Here is a 20,374-nt window from a genome sequence, read left to right as displayed (position 1 = left end):
TTTAATTTTAGTGCACGGCCATTTACCACCCCACTAAAAAAGCCCTTTTTCCCAACGGCGGTAAAGAATGGCCCAGTGCCCGCCAATTTCACACGTCCAGACTACCGCAACTTAGTAAAAGGGCCCCTTTATTGACAGTGGGTTCTATTGCGGGTAACATTTTTAGAATAGTACTCCAAATTTGGGCACCATTTACTGAATCTAGTCTATTATGTGTTCACGTAAAAGTGAATGCCTAGTTTACAGAATTTCCCTTCAGATGGCCAAAGTTAGGTATTCTAAATTGGGAGTCCATTTGTGGATGGGGATAAAGGTTATACAGCAAACAGAACAATCCAGCCACTCTTTAGCTAATGTGTTTGAGTCCGAATAAATCAACACTAGGAATTACTGGAAACTGATGTCAGCATTTTCAGCTTTCATCCATGAACGCATAGCTCTGCTGGAAATGTGCATAACTTTATATTGGCAGTTTATCTTCTTAATTTATGCATTCACCACTTGGCTGAATATTGACCTTAGTATGTACATATAAGTGGAACTTTCTATACTTGACTTTAAGTTACCTCAGATAGCTTTCCATTTGAATTTCATGGTCATCAGAACATTTTAACTGTGGTTTCAAATAATGTACACCATGCCACCAGCAACGTATTTTTTTCCATAGTACTTCTAAAAGTTTGTGACTAATTCAGCTTCCTGTTTCAGCCAACTTTCTTCCTCAAACATTTAGTGTAATTCTTAGAATCAGCCTGATAAACAAGAGTGTATTGACTGAAGAAACTAAACAGGAAGGGAAATAATGCATACAGGGCCGGTCTTAGCAAGTGCGGGGCCCTATGCAGACCAATTTGATGGGGCCCCACCCTAGCCCTGCCCCCACCCTAACTCCGCCCCACCCTAGCTCCAGGGCCCGCCACCCCTCCCTCCGAGCTCCAAGGCCCCCAGCTCCAGGGCTTGTCGATCCTGCAGTCAGTGCCAACTGAAAGCCATGTCTTTTTCACAAACACAGATACACCCCTAATCCACTATAGAATAAGTAATCATAAACTTTCTATTTAGACAAAAAATAAAATGAAACCCCAAGATGCCAGACTCTGCATACAATGCAACACCACAGAAACAGAAAATGTCCCCTAGTACTGTGCAAAATATAAAGACAGCAGATGTAAATTTGAAAAAAAACTAACAAATACCAATCACCACTTTACAAATTAACAAATAGAAATAAAACAAATATAGAAAATAAAATATCATTTTATTGAACTAATATATTTAACTTTCAGAGGCCAAAACATCCTTCCTCAGGTCAATACAGTATAGTACTGTTACAGTATCCTATCCTGACCTGAGGAAGGGGGTTTTGTTCTCCGAAAGTTAGCCAAAATGTATTAAAATTAGTCCAATAAAAAGATTACCTTGTTTGCATGTTCTATTATAAACATTTATTAACATATCTATAATACTACTTTATCCTAAAGCAAAAAAATTTAAATATATATTTTATTTACAGTTTGTTGCCTCTGGTTTCTGCTTTCCTCATCTTCTTTTCACTGTCTTCCTTCCATCCAGCATTTGTCTTCGGTCTCTCTCTGCCATCCAGTGTCTGCCCTCTCTGCTGTCCCCTCCATCCAATGTCTGCCCTCTCTTCCTGCTCCTTTCATCCACATCTGCCCTCTATCTCTGCCCCTTCCATCCACCATGTGCCCCTGTCTGCCCTCTCTCTCTCTCCCCCATCCATTCACTGTCTGCCCTTTCTATCCTTTCCATCCACTGTCTGCCCTTTCTCTCTGCTCCTTCAATCCACCATTTGCCCTCCCTCCCCATCCATCCAGGGTTTGCCCTCCCTCTTGCTCCCCCATTCAGGATCTGCCCCTCTCTCCGCCCCTTTTTTTCAGCCCCCAGTTCCAGCCCCACTATCCCACCAGTCCCCCATTTCAGCCCCAGCCCTTTTCTCCCACCAGTCCCGAGCTTCAGCCCCCCAGCCACTTCTCCCTGTCCCCTTTTCAGCCCCCAGTCCCCAGTTTCAGCCCCTGCCCCTTTTCAGTCTCCAGCCTCTTATCCCACCTAACCTCCTTTTCAGGCCCCAGTTCCAGCCCCCTTCATCCACATGCCTTGTATTAGGGCCCCCCTTTTCAGAACCATTCTCCCACCTGACCTACGCATACCCCATTTTCCCACCAGCCCCAGGCATGGCCCCCATTTTTCCATATTGCCCCTTCTCAGACCCAGTCCCCTTCTCCCATCCAAGAACCCCAGTCTCCTCCCCACCCGTCCCCTTCAACCATCCAAGAACCCCCTCTCCACCTCAGTCCCCTTCTCCCATCCAAGAACCCCAGTCTCCTCCCCACCCGTCCCCTTCAAGCATCCAAGAACCCCCTCCCCTTCTCCCATCTGAGAACCCCCTCCCCTGTCTCTCCCATCCAAAAACCCCAGTCCCCTCCCCACCCGTCCCCTTCAAGCATCCAAGAACCCCCTCCCCTTCTCCCATCCTCGAACCCCAGTCCTCTCCCCACCCGTCCCCTTCTCCCATTCGAGAACCCCCTCCCCAGTCTCTCCCATCCAAGAACCCCAGTCCCCTCCCCACCATCCCCTTCAAGCATCCAAGAACCCCTCCCCACCCCCTTCTGCTTCTCCCATCCATGAACCCCCTCCCCACCTCAGTCTCCTTCCCATTTGAGAACCCCCTCCCCCCCACCTGAGAGCCCCACACCCTTCTCCCATCTGAGTCCCTCCCCACCTACCAGCTCCATTCTCCTGCCGCCCAGGCCCACCACCCTCACTGCCTTAAAAAAAAAACAATTTGAAGCGCTGGAGTAACAGGCTGCAGCGCCTCGCGTCTGCCCTGCTACTAAAAATCTCTTCGACGACGTCATTGGGCCTTCCCACATTGAGTCCCGCCCGCCCTCGCGGTAATTGGAAGTTACCTCAGAGGAGGGCGGGACTCAATGTGGGAAGGCCCAATGACGTCGTCGAAGAGATTTTTAGTAGAAGGGCAGACGCCAGGCGCTGCTGCCTGTTACTCCAGCGCTTCAAATTGGGTTTTTAAAGACAGGACGAGCAGCGCCAGGAGCGGACTCGGAGCACCCCCCCCCCCCCCTCCCCGCTGACATCTGGGGTGGACCGCCCCCACCACGTCGCCGTCGTTCAACTTCAAAGTTCGGAGGGAGGGAGAGCGGTGGTCGGGGCAGGGCGACCTGAGGCGCGCTGCGCGGGGCCCCCCTGAGCGCGAGGCCCTATGCGGCCACCTCGGTCGCCTCGCCTTAAGACCGGCCCTGAATGCATATTTAATCCATCTTTTAACTTCTTACTTTGGGGCTTTTAAAGTGGCATAAAGCAGCATTGGATGCTTTGCTTTGCTTGCCAAAATGTTCAAATCGCTATTTCCAAAACCTATTTTGCAGATATTTATCTATGCAGTGCATCCAAATCGCAAGGGGGCATGTTGGGGGTAGGATTAGAGCGTTCCTAACACTTGGATGTTTTTCTACCATATTGGAACAAAACCAAAACGTCCAGGGCTACAATTTAAACATTTTGGTCTAGACCTGTTTTTATCATGACTAAGTCAGAAAAGGGTGCCCTAAATGACCAGATTACCACTGGAGGAATAAAGGAATGACACCCCCTTACTCCCCCAGTAGTCACTGGCCCCCTTTCATCCCCAAAAGATGTGAAAGAAACAATACAAACCAGCCTCTATGATAGCCTGATATAGCCAGTCCTATAGGAGCAGTAAGCAGATCCCTGGAGTAGCCTAGTGGTCAGTGCAGTGCACTGCAGAGAAGGGGACCCAGGCCCATATCCCATTCTAACTGCTACCTGTGTGGTAGAAAGTGTGAGCCCTCCAAAACTCACCAAAAGCCTACTGTACCCACATATAGGTGACACCTGCAGCCATAAGGGCTATTGTAGTGATGTATAATTGGGTATAGTAGTCTTTTTGGAGAGATCCTATATGATATAAGGGGTAATGGTGAGATGTGTACCTGGGATCCTTTATGGGAAGACCACTGTAGTTCCACCTAGGGTGCCCCACAGCTGTACTGGGATGTCTGTGTGGCCAGTCTACTTAGAATGCTGCGCCACCGCCACCCCCCCCCCCCCCCCCCCCCCATACATCCCAATTGCTTAATTTTGTGTATTTTTCACTTGGACTTTTTTTCCCCTCTGAAAATGGTCCAAAAAGATAAATGCACAGAGCACAAGAAGATCTAGTAAGTGGCCATTTTATGCTTTGCTGTTTCAAAAATCGCTATATTCAGCAACAACAGTTAATTATAGTTTTTATTTGTTTTAGTTTTAGAAATCTACAGAGGAAAGCAGAGGTGGCTAAAACATGAGTCACCTCTGCTTTCCTCTGTAGATTTCTAAAGCTACTTTTGGGTGTATCTGTTTTCTGGTGTACCTGGGATCTGTCCTGTCACTCAGTGGCGTACTGTTTTCTTTTCTTTTCCTTTTATATATTTGTGAAATTTTGTAAAACTCTTAGATATGGATTTGGCAAATCATCAAATCATTAATAAACATAAACATACTCGCCACATGGATTCTGGACATTTTGAGCAAAATGTCCAAAGTCGGATTTAGACGTCATATCAACAATGCCCCTCCACGTTGTTTACAGTTTCAGAATTTTTCTGTATCTGATTTAGGAAGTTGTCATGCAAAATGCTACCAGTGCAAAACCACTGTTCCACACTGCATGTATATTGTAATGTGTGTCTTATCTATTTATTTTATAACACTTGATATACCACAAGCGATCAATAATGGCATCTATGAGGTTTATATCATAACAAAAAGGAGGAAAGGAGAGGAGAAAGAGGAGGGACAACTCGGAGCACAGAGTGGGAAAGGAGATAAGAAATAGAAAGGCCGAAAGTCTCGGAGGTGAGTTTTGAGCATTGCCTTGAACATACGCACAGAGGGTTGTTTCCTGAGGTAAGAAGGGAGGGAGTTCCATAGTTTAGGGCCCAAGAAACTAAAAGCTAAACATGAAATATTTAGGTGCAGAGCTGAAGGAGAGGGGAGAATGAGGAGATTATTATCAGCACAATGGAGAATACGGATAGGGGCCAAGTAAGTTATTGATGTAGGCTGAGGCAGTTGGTAAGTGGCCTCTGTAGACAAGAAGAATTTAAAATTTGACGTGAACAGAGATGGGTAGCCAGTGTTCAGAGTGGAGCAGAGGTGTCACATGATCAAAACAGTAAGCAGGATGAAGTAATTTAGCAGCAATAAACTGTATGAGTTGTAGATGCTTGAGGGGCTAGAGGGGGAACCTGCATAGAGAGAGTTGCAATAGTCAAAATGAGATGACTAGAGCAAGAAGAAGAGTACGAATCAGAAATGGAGAGATTAAAGGGTGCACAGAACGAATGTGATGCATGGCAAAGAAGGAAGTTCGAACAACAGCATCAATTTGCTTAAATATGAGTTTGGTGTCGAAGGTGACCCCCAGGATTTTAATGGAGTCTCTGAAAGGAAGTGAGTGACCATCAACAGAAGGACAAATCTGTTTTTGACCTAGTCAGCAGGAATTATCCTGATAGGAGCCTCTCCTTCCTGGGTAAGTTCTGCTGACTATTGACCTCTTAATCTCCAGGCCTCTCAGATACTTGTTTGAACCCATCCAGGTTTTCAGGAATTTTTCCATAGGTGTTCCTTATAGGTTTTGGCTTCTGCCTGCTTCTTCTGGAACATGGAAAGAAAAAACTCCAATCCACAGTCTCACTTTCACAGTCACTCACAAAAGTGATCTCCTCTCTTATTATCTTGGACTGATACTTGGGGCACTAATGAGTTTCCACTAGCCTAACTCCTTCCTCATCTTCACATCCTCTTTCTGTACTACCATCCACACTGTACATATAAATATCACACAAGAATACTACTCACATTCCATACCTCCATTCAGGCTCCTCACTTCCTGGATCCCACCATAGACATCCAATCTCTGGTGCTTTCAGATTTTTTGGCTTACAAACTCTCTTGTCTCAACCTGGTTCCCCACAGGCAACATCACTCACTCCTAGGTTGTCACGTCTGTGGTCGTGACCCCTCTCAGGCTTGCCTTATTTCTGGCGGTCAGCTTCTAAGCTAGCTTTTGTCTGTTCTTCCTGAGTTAGCTTTGTCTCTGTCTCTGTGTGCTGGCTGCTTCCAGCATGGCTCTGATTGCTCCACTGTGCTGCACCTGTGTATGTTGAGCCTCTCTATGCTTCAGTATGCTTTCTGCCTGCTTCTTGGTTTGTGCTCCCCTCGCCCTCTGGTGACCAGAACTGGTGGCTGCCATAGACTGTCTTGCTGTCCCTATCCGTTCCAGGCTTCAGCCCAGTCTGGTCCGGATCTTCCAGGTTGCCAGACTTGTGTTTCTTGTTTGTGTCTGAACAGCACCCGTAGTTGCCTTGAGATTGCGGCAGCTGAGCCTCAGGTGCTGATGGGCTTTATTAATCACCTAGAAACTTCTGTGTTTGCCTTTGCATCGTCTAAGGTCCCTGGTATGTAGGTGTGCTTTGTGCACTTCTGCCTAGTCCAGTTCTAGTCTGAGTTCCTTGTCGGGTTCTAGTTTGTTTGTGTGTTGTTAGCTTAGGTTTATTGCTTAGTTCCTAGCCTTGTTTCTGGTCTGCTTTTCCTTGTCTTGTGTCTGTGTTTCTTTCTTAGTGACTGCGTGGCAGCTTTCAGTCCTGTCTCTTTTCTGTCAGTGTTTGTACCCTGTTTCAGTGGCTGCTTGTCAGCTTTCAGTTCCTGACCCTTAAGCCTGTCCATTTCCTGCTTTGTGTAGTATTGTCTGTCTGTGAGTCCTAGCCCAGTTTCCTGCCTTGCTGCACATGTATATTCCTTTCTCCTCTGACCCTCAGTCCCTGTTCAACCTAGTTGGTATTCAGTGCCTGCCCTGTCCGGTAAGCCCTGCCTGGGGAAGGGCGGTCAAGTGCAGGTGAAGTCTAGCTGTCCCTGTCTGAGTTCTGGTGTGGGGTGGTTTTGCCTGCCGCTGCCACTCCTCGGCAATGGCCCAAGGGCTCACAAACCTAGTTTCAGCCTTGAAAACGTGACATGGGTGGCCTTTTCCTCTGATTGTTTTAAATCTAAGGTTGATATCTCTTTTCTTCTTATAGGGGTACCACTCCTTTGTCCTTTTGCATATTCTATGGACATCCCTCTTTTTTTGCCCTAAGACCATGATAGTACTTCAGGGATTAACCTTCACAAGGCTGGAGACTGCTTCTCTTGCTTCTAAGTGGCAGAAATTAGCCTAAAGACCCATGTCCCTTCAAAAATCTGACTTATATGACCTCTGGGACCTCCTGACTCCTCCCTTGGTTTCAACATTTCTGGAGATCAGCTTGAAAATCTAGGTATCATATACATCCATGCTACTACCTGGGCATTTATTTCCCCAGTATGGGGGGGGGGGGGGGGAAACATATCTAGGGCAATTAGTGAATCTGGGTTACACCCGTGAGACTGATTATATAAAAGAGCTATGAATGGGGATGAAAGGACCAGAGGAGCACATATGGATAGTGTTTTCAGGTGCTTGGGCAGTAGATAGGAACGGTCAATGCCACTTCTCAATAAATGTGTGTTACAGAAACTGTCCTTTTAAAAGTGTCCAAAAATGGCTCCACACAGAACCTTTTTGCAATTTTTTCTTGAGATTTCTTCTGAATCCTTTCCAAGGAGGAGTATAATGCCACTGTATCGCTCCATGGTGCAACCTCACCTTGAGTATAACATTCAGTTCTGGTCGCAATATCTCAAAAAAGATATAGAAGACTTAGAAAAGGTTCAAAGAAGAGCAACCAAAATGATAAAGGTGATGGAACCCCTCTCATATGAGGAAAGGCTAAGGAGGTTAGGGCTCTTCAGCTTGGAAAAAAGACAGCTAAGGGGAGATATGATTGAGTTCTATAAAATCCTGAGTGGTGTAGAACAAGTAGAAGTGAATTGATTTTTTACTCTTGCAAAAAGTAGAAAGGCTAGGGGACACTTGAGGAAGTTACATGGAAATACTTTTAAAACAAAATAGAAGGAAATATTTTTTCACTCAATGAGTAGTTAAGCTCTGGAACTCGTTGTCGGAGGAAGTGGTACAGCAGTTAGCGTATCTAGATTTAAAAAGGTTTGGACAAGTTCCTGGAGGAAAAGTCCATACTCTGCTATTGAGATAGACATGGGGAAGCCACTGCTTGCCCTGGGATTGGTAACATGGAATGTCGCTACTATTTGGGTTTCTGCCAGGTACTTATGACCTGGATTAGCCACTGTTGGAAGCAGGATACTGGTCTAAATGGACCATTGGTCTGACCCAGTATGGCTATTCTTATGTTCTGATGAAATAGTTTGGCATGGCCTGGATCATGTGATTTCCCATAAACTATTTTTTTTTTTAATCTAAAAACAGGAAGTTCCATGCGTAAAAAGAAGATCAATGTAGGTCTGCTGGAGGTTGGAACAGACACGAAGGGGAGTCTGATTATGGAAAGTATAGACGAGCTCCATACCCTGCATGCTCCAAATATTTCATTTAGACCTTTGCAAAATTGCCTCATCTCTAAAATTTGAACCCCAGTTTGCTGCTGTCCTTAGACCATCATTTCTTGCTCTCAGACAAACCTGTTCAGTAAAACCATTCTCCAGTCTAGAAGATTTGAAAACTCTGGTTTTCACTCATATTGAATTGTATGGATTACTGTAATTCTTTAAGCAATGGACTGAATCACTCATCCTCCTAAAGAACACAGCAGCAAGACTCCTCACAGGAACTAGCAGATTTGACCACATTACCCCAGCATTAAAGAGCTTCTATTGGCTACCTAAAACTTTTAGATTCCAATCTAAGGTTTAGGCCCTAATAACACCAGTGTATCTTACCAATCTACTGACCCTATCTATAGTAAGCCTTCATGCATTGTGCACTCCAAACATATAAATCTAGCTCTTCCCTTCCCCTCCAGCCAATGAAAAGAACTATAACACACATATACACACACAAACATAACTTTTTACCCAAGTGTTTTGAGATCCATGAGGAGGCTTCAGCCTTGAGAAGATTGAAGACAGGATCAATATCACTCTTTCTTTGATGTATTAGAACCTCCCTTCTATTCTGGTGATATTGTAGGGACTGATATTCAGCCCGCGGCAGAAGCGGAGCCAGGTTGACGGCGCGGGGGAACGAGAGCGGACTTCCGCTGGCACCGGCACACATTTTCAGTGCAACACGACGTAAAAAAATAGGTGTCGGCAGAACTCCGTGCTCCCCTGGCACCCCACCTAGCTACGCCACTGGCCCGCAGCGATCAGCAGTTTTTAAACTGCTTACAGCCACCAGCTAAATGAAACACAGATTTTCAATGCCGCACCAGCATTGAATATCCAGGTCAGGGCAGAAACCCAGAAATTATCCAGTCTTTGGCCAATATTCAGACAAGTGCCTGGGTAGCTTGTCAAGAAAATTAGCACAGCCTTTTTTGACAATATAATATGATCAGATTTAATTTAATAGCCAGGTTAAGTACACACATGAAGTCCAATACATTAGGATTTAATTTCAAAAATGAGATGATTAAAACATAGAGGAACAGTTGCAAAGGTCTAGAATTTTCATCAGGCATGGATGTTGTTCAAAAACAGTGGCGTACCAAGGGGGGCAGTGGGGGCGGTCCGCCCCAGGTGCATGCCGCTGGGGGGGTGCCGCGCGCCGGTCAGCGTCATTAGTTTCCATGCTCCCTCTGCCCCGGAAGTAACCTGTTCTGGGGCAGAGGGAGCATGGAAACGAACGACGCTGACCGGTGCGCGGCACCCCCCCAGCGGCGTGCAACCGGGGTGGAGGGGGTTCTTTCACCGGGGGGGGGGTGTCCTTTCACCGGGGGGGGGGGTTTGCGCTGCACCCGGGGGGGGGGCGCATCAGCGATCCGCCCCGGGTGTCAGCGCCCCTAGGAACGCCACTGTTCAAAAATACCCTCCTGAAAGCCCTGACCAGATATATTCCACATATTTAAAAAAGGCGGAAGAAAGGCCAAAGGAAAAGCCTATATGGTGAAAAAGTGAGGTGAAGGAGGCTTCAGTTGTGATAAAAACAAAGCTAAAGACACAAATGGAAAAATTGATCATTTATCTTTAGAACTTCAATGATACAATGCAACTCTTGAGCTGCTTTCATCTTTTCTTTATATCATGGAAAGACTGAGAGCTCCCTTTCAAATCAAATTTTATCATTTTGTAGTGGTACCTGTCTTGCTTTACTTTCTTCATGCAGTCTCCTTTTTTATAATGAACTAGTAAAAAAGGCCCGTTTCTGCCTGAAATGAAACGGGCGCTAGCAAGGGCTCCCCCCTCCCTCCGTTGCTGTCTCCCTCTCTCCCGAGTCCCACGCACTCCTTTCCTGTCCTCCAGGCTGTCCTCCCTCTCCTCTTCCACTCCCCTGTAACTCACCACTTTGTCCGGCGTTCCGGTGGCAGACGGAGAGAGGTGAGTGGAGGGTGGGAGCGGCGTTGATGGCAGCGACGACGACGGCGATTGTGGCGGCGCCATTTGTGGAGGGGTGGTTGGAGGGTAGCTGGGCCTTTGTGGTCACTGTAGGGTTCGTCGATTGAAGCCATCTCTCTCTGGCCATGTCTCCACCCTCGACGTCATAACGTTAGATGTGAGGGCGGGGCTAGGAGACATGGGCAGAGAGAGATAGCTTCATTTGGGCACATCTTCGGGCGGTTTTCTTTGTTTGGCAGTCTGCAGCGATTCGTTCAAAGGGTAGGAGTAGGGAAACACGCTCTGCGTGTTTCCCTACTCCTCCCCATTCGTTCTTTTTCGTTTTTTTGTAATTGTTCCGCCCTCGACGTCATCACGTGTGACGCGAGGGCGGGGCACGGAGACATGGTCAGTGTTGTGGCTTCACCACCATGAACTTACGAACCGGTGTGTGAGTGCCTGCAGTGACGTCAGTGTCTTCAGAACGTTGAGGGTGAGTTTTATTATAGTAGATGTTAAGAAAGAAAGGGATTATGAAATGAGTGTGGTTGCAATAGTATTTCCTTCCTTTCGTCTGCAATTTACTGCTATTTATTATTATTAGCATTTGTAAAGCGCTGCCAGACGCACACAGCGCTGAACTCCTAACACAGACAGAGACAGTCCCTGCTCAAAAGAGCTTACAATCTAAACAATACAGACAGACAAGACAATTAAGGGCGGGGGAAGTACTGGGTGAGAAGGAACAAGGGGAGGGCAATTGAGAAGTGGCTAGGAGCCAAAAGCAGTGGTGAAAAGGTAGGTTTTCAGCATAGATTTGAAGACAGGTAGAGATGGAACTAGACGTACAGGCTCAGGAAGTCTATTCCAGGCATAAGGTGCCGCGAGGCATAAGGCATATGGTTGGCATATTTGGTTGGCTGTGATGTTTCAGTTTCCAGCTCTGAAATCATTAACACCCCAACAAGTCACTGAGTTAATGGAATCTTGGCTAGTGCTTGTGCAAAAGGAGTGCAGTGGTGGGCTGACAAGGAAAAGGAAGCTATGGTTCGGAAACCTGCGACTCCTCATGTCATACTGTTGAGCTGTAGTGTCGATTTTAAGGTCAGACAGGATTGCCTCTGTGGCTTGTTTTGCATCTAATCAGTTGTGCTTACTCATATCTTCTCAATTTCATTAACTTCCTTTTGTGGTTGAGTTTGTGTTGTTGAAGAAATGGAGCTCGATCCTTCCATGATATCATACTAAAAAATAAAATGAAAAGCAGCTCAACAGTTGCATTGTTTCATTGAGGTTCTTAAGTTAAATGATCACTTTTTCCATTTGTGTCTTTAGTTTTGTTTTTATCACAACTGCAATGGGTTTTAAAAAAAGCCACTATCCCAATTCCTGTTTCCAAATCATTGGCATCCTGGAGCAGTACCAGTTGCCCTCTTTAAAAGTGCTAAGGCATGGAAAATAGTTTCCTAAAAGAAATGTGTAAAGGCAATATATGTTCCTTTAAGAGACAGCTGTATCTGCCATGTAATGAGCGTTACTTCAAAAGTTTACTTAGTGTGTGTATGTTATTAACCCCAATTTTATTTATTACTTTTAATGGATAATTCTCCCCAGAGATGGGAATAGCTAGTAAGGCAATTAAATTTGCTGATGACACAAAAAGGAATATTTTAAAAGGGGAAAGGGAATGGGACTTATATACTGCCTTTCTATGGTTTTTCCAACTATATTCAAAGTGGTTTACATATTATATGTAGGTACTTATTTGTACCTGGGACAAGGGAGGGTTAAGTGACTTGCCCAGAGTCCCAAGGAGCTGTAGTGGGAATCAAACCCAGTTCCTCAGGATCAGAGTCTGCTGCACTAACCACTAGGCTACTTGCTTAGACTTACAAAGTTACGTGGTGCTTTGAAAATGAGCCCCATATTTATTCAATGTTGTTAAATTGCAAGAGGATTGTGAAAATTTGCAAGAGGACCTTACTAGACTAAGAGACTTGGCATCCAAATGACAGATTACGTTTAATGTGAGCAAGTGCAAAGTGATGCATATATGAAAGAGGAACCCAAACTATATATACGTGATGCAAGGTTCCACATTATGAATTACCATCCAGGAAACAAATCTAGATGTTATTGTTAATATGTTGAAACCCTCTGTCCAGTGAGCAGCAGCCAGTAAGAAAGCAAATAGAATGTTAGGAATTATTAGGAAAAGAATGGAAAACAAAAATGAGAATGTTATAATGCCTTTGTATTGCTCCATGATGAGACTGCAACTCGAATACTGTGTGCAGTTCTGGTCACCACATCTCAAAAAAGATATAAAGGAATTAGGAAAGGTACAGAGAAGGGCAACAAAAATGATAAAGGGATGGAACAACTTGCCTATGAGGAAAGGCTAAAGTGGCCAGGGCTCTTCAACTTGGAGAAGAGATGGATGAGGGGAGATATGATAGAGGTCTATAAAATACTGAGTGGAGTAGAATGGACAGAGGTGAACCTCTTGTTTACTCTTTCCAAAAATACAAGGATTAGGGGACACGCAATGAAGGTACTAAGTGGTAAATTTAAAACAAACTGGAGAAAATATTTCTTCACTGAACACGTAATTGAACTCTGGAATTTGGTACTAGAGAATGTGGTAAAAGTAGTTAGCTTAGCAGGGTTTAAAAAGGTTTGGCTACATTCCTAAAAGAAAAGTCTATAAGCCAATATTAAGATGGACTTGGGAAAATCCACTGTTTATTTCTAGGATAAGCAGCACAAAATCTGTTTTACTGTTCTGGGATCTTGCCGGGTATTTGTGACCTGGATTGGCCGCTGTTGTAAATAGGATACTGAGCTTGATGGACCTTTGGTCTGTCCCAGCATGGCAACGTTTATGTTCTTAAGTGTGTAAATGTTGATAATTTGTCTGCCTTGTCTTATAGTGAGAAATCTACATATCCACTCATACCCCCCCTTAGCTCAATAATGTAATGATTTCTGAATGGATACATTTCACTCACAGGGGCAGCTTCCAGAGCAGAATATGCCAGTTAAAATGTTTTCTTTCTCCTAAGCCAGAGAGAATAAATCTGCCTCTAAAAATCACTTTGAGCAGGAAATTTTCCTCTCCTCTGTTTCAAAAACCGTTTCATGAAAAAAATTGCATTGTCCCATTCTACTGACTTTATAATACACAAAGCTTTCAAAAATGAAAGTTGCCCCTCCAAAGTTTTATAGCCTTTATCTCTGTTGTTTGTAACCCAACGTTTGGTACTTTTTCGCTCAGTGGATAACATTTGTTTATCTATTCATTCACATATTTATATTCTGCATTATCTCAGTATTCTAAGCAGATTACATACAACATACACAGACATAAAAACCTTCCATAATTGAAAAATGTGACCAGTTCAGATCATGTTACTCAGTTCATTCAGTTATAATCCTAATTTGTGCCATATGACTGCTGAAAGGTCCTCAAATCTTTTGGGGGAGGCTATGGACCAGGGTGCACGGCAGCCGGGAATAACAGGGCGCCATGCCCCCCCCCCCCCCCCCGCCCTGCTCCCATAGCATACACAGCTCCCAGGCATTGTGGGAGCTGTGAGGAAGAAAAGAAAAGAGTCCTACGAAGACATTGGCACATGACAAGCACAAAGAGGATGACGGGAGCAATCAGTCGCTGTTAAAGGCTGCAACCATGAGGTGCAACCACCTCTCACAAAGGCGATGGCGGTGCCCCAGCCTACCCATCCCATACCAGCGTGACTAGGTGTCTGCAGTTGTCACAGCAGTGGGGGTACCTGAGCCTGAAAGGAAATGAATGGACTAGAGACTGAGATTGGTTGAGAAAGGGGTGCCCTGTTCGCAGTGCTGGTGTTCCCCGAGGACAATGGACTGCTCACGCTTGAGCGGGTACAGAATGGGGCTGCCTTGCTTCATGGTAGGCGCTAACCCTCCTCCCCCCACCACACTCACTGTGCAAAAGTAAGGAGGGTCTTTCTGGAGCATATGTCAGGCCTACAAGTAGTTTAAATAAAAGTACCAGTTGACTCGGGTACTAAGTTGTTTTAAATGTATGTTGATGTATCAATAAAAGCTGTGGCCTAATGTTTTTCCATTAATAGTGTAGCTATTCATTTCTCTTGGATGAAGCTATCCGTCACCTGTTGAGGCAGATGAGAAAGGCAAGAAGCAGAACTAGCAGGGCTGGGGGAAGGTCACGGTTGCCCATGTTATTAAATCATCCTATTGTTTAAAGCTCCCATATTTGCAATGGTAAAGCATTCCACATCCTAGGTCACATTATTAAAAAAAAACATGGCAGTTCTATATTCCTCCAGTCTTGTAGAAATAGTAGTAGGTACATCTAACAATTTATTATTTGCTGATCTCAATGATCTGTGAGTTTAATATAATTTCAGATTTGATGATACCATCACCAAGACACAATTGTTCAACACCTTAAAAACCAGCAATAAAATCTTAAAACAAACTCACTGTTCAAATAGCTTTGCTTGTTTAGTATTTGTAAACCATTTGGAATGTCTTGATTCTGATAAGGCGGTATATAAAATTTTATTTATAAATAAGTGCAAAACCTATTTTAGTACATAAATGATGTATCCATACAACAGAAAAATTCTTGCTAGCAACGATGTACTCTCCTTACATTGAGAAGGAAAATCTTATCCCTGTTGTGCATGCCATGGTAACATCAAGACTGGATTACTGTAATGCACTCTTCACTGGTCTGACTACAAAGGATTTGCACCAGCTCCAATTGATTCAGCATGCTGCAGCAAGACTAATGGTTGCAAGTGATGTGACTACATCACTCCATTTTTGCAAAAGCTTCACTGGCTACCAGTACAATACAGGGATAAATTTAAAACTGTGTGTCTGATCTTCAAGGCTCTTAAAGGAAATGGCCCCAAGTACTTGAAGAACAGAATCTTCCTCTATACACCTCCAAGGTCACTAAGGACCAAGGAGTATCCCTAACCACACCCTATCCAAAAGACATTACTACCCGCAAGCAAGCCTTCTCTGGAGAAGCCCCCACACTCTAAAATGCACTCCCTGAAAGGCTCCACTTACCCCAAGACTATCTGTACTTCAGGAAGCAGGTGAAAGCTTGGCAGAAGAAGTAACTAACTTGTTAGTCTCACACACTTTTCAAAATTATTGGGGGTGCTAAGCCCAGTGGAAATAACCCCTCCCTGGACACATACAAGGAATTTTCTCAATATTGGGGGTGCTCAAGCACCCACAGCACCCACAGAGTTGGCTCCTATGCAAGGAGTGACACAGGCTACACATACTGTAGCAGGACATGTTTATCTACTCCTACCCTAGCTGAGATAATATTTAATCATGTGCAACTTTCTTTAAATCAGTCACCTTACTTTCTAACTCCTTTTACTCTCTTACCTATCTATATGTTCCATCTTTGCTTATACCCTACACTGTCAATTAAAATGTTCTATTAGGTATTGTGTTGACATTATGTAGGAACTGATTGCAGCTAAAGCCCCAGTTTGTCTACTAACTCCTGCAATACCGATGACTTTCCTATCACTTTCCTACCCTTAACAGTCAATCTTCTGTGCCTGTCCCATGCCATTTTGCATTCCAATATCTTGTTTTTTTTAATCCAGCAGTTTTATCCTGCTTCATTGAACTTCCAGCTCCACTGGAACCAGGATATGACACCGTGAGCCTGCATCATTTATTTATCCAAACTTGCTATACCTCCTTAACTAACTAGCAGACCAAGGCAGTTTGCAATTCTAAAAATTACAGTAAGTAAGAAGGAGAAAGGAACTACAATAAAAATAGGGAAGAGTAGCCATTCATTCACACAATTGTACCAGAGAGTAAACTGGGGAAAAGGAAAGTATAAGAAATAAGAAAGACTAAGGGATCCTTTTACTAAGCCGCATAAGCGTCTACGTGCGCCCAACGCATGCCAAAATGGCGTTCGGCACCTAACCCTTACCGTTCAGTGAATCCAGACTGCCCCAATTTGACTGCCCCTATCGGACCGACCGTTCACTTGTCTATTAGATTGTAAGCTCTTTGAGCAGGGACTGTCTCTCTTTGTTAAATTGTACAGCACTGCGTAACCCTAGTAGCGCTCTAGAAATGTTAAGTAGTAGTAGTAGTAGTTACTGCCCAACTACCGTGTGGCTCTTGCGGTAATTTCATTTTTGGCGTGCATCCGATACGCATGTCTGAAAAATATTTTTATTTTCAGGCACGCGTAACCGCCTGGTTACCACGTGAGTCTTTACTGCTAGGTCAATGGCTAGCAGTAAGGTCTCAGACCCAAAATGGACATGCGTCAATTTTCATTTTGCCGCATGTCCATTTTCGGCAAAAAAATTTAAAAGGCCGTTTTTTTACAGGAGTGCTAAAAAATGGATCAGCACACCCAAAACCCACACCTACACTACCGCAAGCCATTTTTCAGTGCACCTTTGTAAAAGGACCTCTCCGTGCAGGGAAATAGGGAGGGGAAAAGCAAGGCTGGCAAAATGTCTAGAGACTAACCCCAGGATTCTATATATCATGCTTTAATTTCCAGGACACTTCAATGGTTAGTTAATGCGGTTTTTCTCAATGTTTTGGACATTGACTTGTGTGTTTTATGTGCATCACATTGGATATATCATTTATCCTAGTCTACACTATAGCTCCAGACCAATTTGTATCCTCAGTTTCCTATGATACGTTTTCATGTTTTGGAAATTGTTATATGAAAGATCATTTGCAGAGACTCCTGAAGCAGGCCAGTGGCCAAAACACAGTACTGTGTCGTCTCCTGTCAATAAACGTTGTTTAAGAATCCGAAGTCTCCTCAATCATCTCTGGATTATTAGGTCTATTTCCCACTCCTGTTTGTATTTCGTGGGATCTCAGCATTCCTCTGCCTAGGCAGATTTTCACGGTGAACGGTGCTTGCCACCTGAGTGGCCAGGCCAGCATATGTTTCCAGTATATTTTTCTACCAACAAAGGGGTCCTTTTATAAAGGCACGGTAGGGCACACCAAATCAGCCCTACCGCTGGGATAGCGCAGGATCCTGTTAGTAGTTCTGAAGTTGACGCGTGCAGTTTCCCACAGTAGAAAATAATTTTCTATCGCAGGGATGTTTCCGGCAGTAATCAGCAGCACGGCCACATTGTCACATGCTGCCCAATTACTGCGAGGTTAGTGAATGAGCCCTTACCACCTTCTAAATAGGTGGCGGTAAGGGCTCAGGCAGTAGAAAATGGCCGCAAGCTAATTTTAATGCTAGCGCAGAGCCATTTGCTGCCCCAGTGCGTGCCAACTTCACTCACTAAAACAAGCGCGGGCCACTTTCAACCACAGTTTAATAAAAGGCCCCTAAATGAAACGCCTCCTTTTGCAGTTATCAGCCTCTGGTAATGTATGCGCACTAGGATATATGTGAATGAGCAGCCTTTGGTAACTGTAGGGATTTGGTATATTCCTTTTCATAACTAGACATGAAGCACGTCACAATCTAATGATAGCTATTATCATATCTCTTAGTATATGCCAGAATTCACAAGAGAAATAATTTACGGCTGGTATATATTCCTTCCCCTTTACTTCAAATGAAATATGAGTGTGAAATCATGCATTTTATGAATCCCAAACCTCAAGCCTCATTTCACTGTCAATAAACCTCAGTTTATTAAATTCTCTCTCGTTCTCTGTTCCTCCTACTAGATTTCATCTATTTGCTGCTCTCATGGTTTGAATTTACTCATACAAGACAACTTTGTTTTATTTTAACAGTTACATTTGAAAGCTTATAAAGTGCTGATTTTGGTACATGAAAACAGTTACAGTTTTAGCTAAAATGCCTAGAAGGTTTTTCTCTGACAAAATGATGACATGTTCAATTACTACATGCATTCTTTTTAATTTAAAATACCTTAAAAAGTATTGCACAGCACATGTTAACTTATATACAAATATTATTCCAACAAATAAATAGAAAATGAAGAACATTAGTCCTGGTTGCAGGTTCATTTATATCTTTCCTTGGCCTTTTAATTCTTTCTTCTTTAGAATGGATCCAGTTCAGAGCACAAACTGATTTTCCTGACTCAGTACATAAAATAGGTGTTTCATGAGACAATTATTTTATAAAAACCACAGTACAGTCTACTCCTTCTGTCAGAAAGTGAACACTAGCACACCAAAAAGAAACAGAAAAAACAGACTCAAAATGACCATGTCATTTTTGTGATCTCCTATAAATACATTACTTAACTTGAAGTTCACTTCTGTTTGTTGATTGTATCCTGCTTCACATATAAATTTCCATTCACTTCCTTTATAAGCACCCATCAACCTGAAGAGGGACCTATTGAAATAAGGCTCAGCGACAAACTGGAGATTATGTTGCTATGAGTATCATTAATTCTGACTTCCATATAAACAACATCTTTCTGTCTCAGATTTTCCACCATAATTGCTTTTAGGATGTCTCTCCCTTCCAGATCCAAGATCAGTTTGGGGACGTCTTGTTCACGCTGATAATAAACTTTACCAGTAACCGAAGAGCTATTACGATTAAGTTTGCCCTTGACAACAATCATGTAGACCCCATCCTTGGAGATAATGATGGTTTGACTGTTATTTCCCAATTTCATGTTGCCAAAACGATGGATAAGAGAAAGACGCTCTTCAACGTAACTTTTTGCTGGGAAAAAAATGAAAAGACAGGAGTGAACCTGGGAGAATTATGAAATTTTTCAGTTTATGACTATCAGTAGGGTTAGGGCTTTGCTTCCCTAGCAGCTGTGGATCACTGCATTATGAGGGTAATTCTGTAACAGGGCACTTAATTGAAGCCTATACTGTAAAGAAAAGAAAGTGCATCCTTTTCTTCACAGAACACAAGTGCAGTAGCAAAGAACACATGTGCATCTACTGTAGGTGTGACCAGCCTTATAGCTGGTATATGTGCCCCCGCCTAAATGTATGCATGAACACATGTGAATTATATTATTCTATATGGCCACTGAGAGGGGGAGGCAAAATTCTCCAGGCCCAGGCCTCCAAGGGGGACCCAGTACCGCGGTCTCTCTCTTTCTTGCTTCTGACGGGACCCAAGTGATCGCATCCCAACAGGTGCAGGAGAGAGAAAACTCTGACGCCGGGCCCCCCTTGAAGGCTGGTGAGGACCCGAAGCTCCCTCCAGCACTGCTCTTCTGACCATTGCTGAGCGGCTGCTTTTCCTCTCAGGTGCGCATGCTCGGTTTTGAAACCCAGCGTGCCCTGGGAGGAAAAGCAGCCGCAGGGGCAGGCAGTCAGCACTGGAGGGAGACATCTTCTGCTGGCGGAGCCTCGGGATCCCTCCAGCCAAGGTATTTCAATCTTCAATCTTGTTGCGGCAGCAGCAACGATAGGGGTGGCCGCACTGATCGAGGGGATGGCAGCGGCAGCGATCAGGGGGCAGCAGCAATCGGAGGGGGGCAGCAGAGGCCCTGCCCCAGGCCCGGTTCAGTCTCTCAGCGGCCCTGTTATTCTATCATTTATATGCATACATGTACACATCACCATACTCTGCCCATGCACACACTAAGCAGCATGTCATGCACCATCAAATCATGTTGTGTACTTTTCTGCTGGTCAGTATTCTATAAGAAGTTATTTATGCACATATATTTATTTATTTATTTTAGTGCATTTCTATCCCACATTTTCCCACAAGCGCAGGCACAATGTGGCGTACAGTAGTTCAAGAAAGATTACAATAAAAGAAAGGAAGAAACATAGGATGACAGTGTTGGGATGAATTCACAGAAAAGACATAGGAAGGAAAAAATGTCCAACGAGTGCAACTGGGTTAGAGTCCCACTTCAAACTACAACGGGAGAGTCATAAGGAG

This window comes from Microcaecilia unicolor, chromosome 6 (assembly GCF_901765095.1).
Source record: "Microcaecilia unicolor chromosome 6, aMicUni1.1, whole genome shotgun sequence".
NCBI lineage: Eukaryota > Metazoa > Chordata > Amphibia > Gymnophiona > Siphonopidae > Microcaecilia > Microcaecilia unicolor.
The sequence above is the reverse complement of the archived record's forward strand: the minus strand, read 5'-3'. Positions refer to the sequence as shown.